The following is a 3,552-nucleotide window of genomic DNA, read 5'->3' as shown; positions in this document are numbered from 1 at the left end:
ATGTTATATGTTATTGAATAGGTTAATGCTGTTGTAATGAAATGCTTCTTCTAATTTAAAAAAAAATATTTTATTGAAAAAAAAATGTGGGAAACAGCATATCTTAAAATGAAGTGGAGATCTTCTTTAAAGGGTAAAAGCTCATCCAATTTTATGTCTTACAGGGCTTTTACTGAGTTCATTATTGTATGACTGTATTAATTCAACTGTGAACCTAAAAATTTACAGCCACCTTTGAAAGAGATGTATCCTTGCTCTGGAATGTGTTACTGAATATGTTAAAGCTGTAATGAAATGCTTCTAAAAAAAAAAAAAAACTTGAAAAAAAAATGTAACACATCACTTCCAGCTACCATATAATAAAACTAGGAATCAATAAAAGAAGAAAACAAATCAACATACCAAATTATTAGATAAGATAATATGCTGTGCTGAGTGACTTTCCTACCTAAAAACATCTATATTTTAAAAGAATGAACTTCTGTGTCCATCAATGAAGTAAAGATCCTTATTTGTAGATTTTGTGATTTTATACAAAAAAGACCCTAAAGACTCTACCAGAAAATGCCTAGCGCTGATAAACACATTCAGCAAAGTAGCAGGATACAAAATTAACACTTAAAAATCAATAGTCTTCCTACATACCAACAATAAGCATACTGAGAAAGAAACCAAGGAAATTATCCCATTCACAACAGCCTTAAAAACATAAAATATCTTGGAATAAATCTAACCAAGTGAAACACTTGTATAATAAAAAATTTTAAGACATTGAAGAAAGAAATTGAAGAAGATAACAGAAAATGGAAAGACCTCCCATGCTCATGGAATGATCAACATTGTGAAAAAGGCCATCTTACCAAAACCAATCTACAGAGTCAATGCAGTCTCCATCAAAATCCCAAAACAATTCTTCAGAGAAATTGAAAAATGATCTGAAATTTCATATGGAAGAACAAAAAAACAAGGATGACCACAATAATATTGACTACTGAAGAGCTGGAGGCATCACCGTCCCTGATTCCAAACTATACTACAAAGCTGTCATAATAAAAAGAATGCCATTGGCATGAAAAGACAGATTGATCAATGGAATAGAACTGATGTCACAGATTTAAGCCCATGTACCTATAGCTATATGATTTTTTTACAAAAGAACTAAAAATATACATTGGACAAAAGACAACATCTTCGAAAAATGGTGCTGGTCAAATTGGATAGCTATATATATAAGAATGAAACTAGATCCCCATTTACAACCCTGCACAAAGCTCTAAGTAGGTCAAGGACCTCAACAGAAGACATGATACCCTGAATCTGATAAGGAAGAAAGTAAGAAATACACTAGAACTTACAGGCATAGGAAGGGACTTAATGATGTCAGCATTAAAACCAGAAGTTGGAAAATTGGTTCTCATGAAACTAAAAACTTCTGCACAGCAAAGGACACCACGATTTAAGTGAAGAGGAAACCTACAGAAAGGGAAAATAAATCTTCACCAGCTATACATCTGTCAGAGGCTTACTACATAGAATATACAAAGAACTAAAAAAAATAAAAATTAGGGCAAGGAACTAAACAGAATTGTCAAAAGATGAAACACAAATGGCTGATGAATATTTTTTAAATGTTCAACATTTTCAACCACCAGGGAAATACAAATTAAAACTACTTTGCAATTTCATCTTACCCCAGTCAGAATGACTAAGATCAAAAAATAATAATAATAAATGATAACAAATGCTGGTGAGGATGTGTGGGAAAAGGAATATTTATTCACTGCTGATGGGAGTGCAAACTTGTGTAACCACTAAGGAAACCAATGTGATTGCTTCTCAAGAAGCTATAAATAGGTCTATCACATGATCCAGCCATACCACTCTTGGGTATATATCCAAAAGACTCTATATCCTACTAGGAAGATACCTGTTCATCCATGTTCATTACTGCTCTATTCACAATATCCAGGATATGGAAACAACCTAGATGTCCATCAACTGCTGAATGGATAATGAAACTATGGTACATTTACACAATGCACTATTATTCAGCTGTTAAGAAAAACAGAGTTTAAAAATTCACAGGTAAATAAATAGAACTAGAAATAACCATCTTGAGTGAAGTAACCCAGACCCAGAAAGAAAAACATTGCATGATCCCTCTCATAAGTGACTTAGCAAGTTATGCTTACTGGTGCAGTAGTGGCATGAATGATATGGGAGTAACCAACCACTTTCAGCTTTAATTTAAGGTCCATTTCACAAGAAGGAACCCATACCTGGCACTTATATCAGAGCCAAGAACTAGACAGGTCACAGAACTCACTACTATTATCCTGCCAAATGGACATAGTATTAAACCAACTCCTAATGATTTTCTGTTATACCCATAGATTAATGCATCTTTCAGGTCCCACCAGGAAAGCTGCTTCTTGCAGTAGATGGTCATTAACACAGAGACTTACAACTCGTCAACATTCAGAAAATAAAAGACTGTGGAGTGCTTGACCCTAAATGAGGTATCTGTATCATACCCTTTTCACCCAAGGCTCACAGATCACTGTGGAAGAGGGGGTGGAAAGTTGTAAGAGTCAAAGGTGATGGATAGGTAGAAGGAAACCATGTTTTCCACACACAACAGAGTAATTGTAAGCATTAACCCACAGCATTTGTGACAGCATTCACAACACATACTCAAGCTTAAGGTAGACACACTCCCAGCATGGATAGGGAATGAGAGCAAGAAGCTGCAGTCTTGCTTAAAAACTATTGGCAATTGATAGCTTCTGGGAGAGGGAGAGTCAATTTTCTTTAAGGTGTGACATCTCCTTGTCTGTAGGTTGACTATGCTTCAAGGCCTGGATCCAGACCCAAGAGCACTAAAACGAATCTTAAAAAATAACAAGGAAAAAAAACTATGTCATATACTTTAAATGTATAATTTCATTGGCTAGTTGAAGCAATCATAACAAACGTTTAAATACTACTAAAATTAAAAGCAACATATAAAAGAGTTAAAGAGAAACAAAAGCAATACATTATAAGCAAACTGTTAAAAAATAGAACCCTGAAAAGAGAAATGAAGAAAACACTGATCACATACTTGGGATTCACAATAAGACTAATAGTTTTTCTCCCATGGCCTGTAGACTGTCTAGTATGGGCTCCACCCTATGAAGAAGACATTAAATCCAATTAGAAAGTACCTGGTTATTCCATGCACCAGTAGGCATATCTTCCAGGCCAGTTGTTGTAGCTCACAGAATTCACAGCTGGGTAAGGTTCATGCTAAACTTTCTCTTCAGGTAGGTTACATGGCATCTTCCAGCACTGTGAAAGCTAGACAGTAGAGATGAAGATATTCTCATAAACAGATATAGCATTAAACTGACTTGTAATAACATTGTTACACACATAGATTAATGCATCTCTCAGATTCTTTATTCCACAGATAGTGATTAAAACAGAGAACCACAACTGGCCAATGAACATAGAATAAGAGGCTGCAGACTGCTCATCCCTGAATAGGGCATCTACATCAAATTTCTACCT

General features: G+C 34.9%; 1 pseudogene; it reads right to left on the bottom strand.

The window, feature by feature from the left end:
• Nucleotides 1–2,449, bottom strand: part of LOC103725862 — a 7,711-nt pseudogene extending 5,262 nt beyond the window's left edge.
• Nucleotides 2,450–3,552: the final 1,103 nt, after the last annotated feature.

Source organism: Nannospalax galili, unplaced genomic scaffold (genome assembly GCF_000622305.1).
Source record: "Nannospalax galili isolate Female #2095 unplaced genomic scaffold, S.galili_v1.0 scaffold49, whole genome shotgun sequence".
In the NCBI taxonomy this organism is placed as follows: domain Eukaryota; kingdom Metazoa; phylum Chordata; class Mammalia; order Rodentia; family Spalacidae; genus Nannospalax; species Nannospalax galili.
Note: the sequence above shows the minus strand (reverse complement) of the source record. Positions and strands in the feature narration are given on the sequence as shown.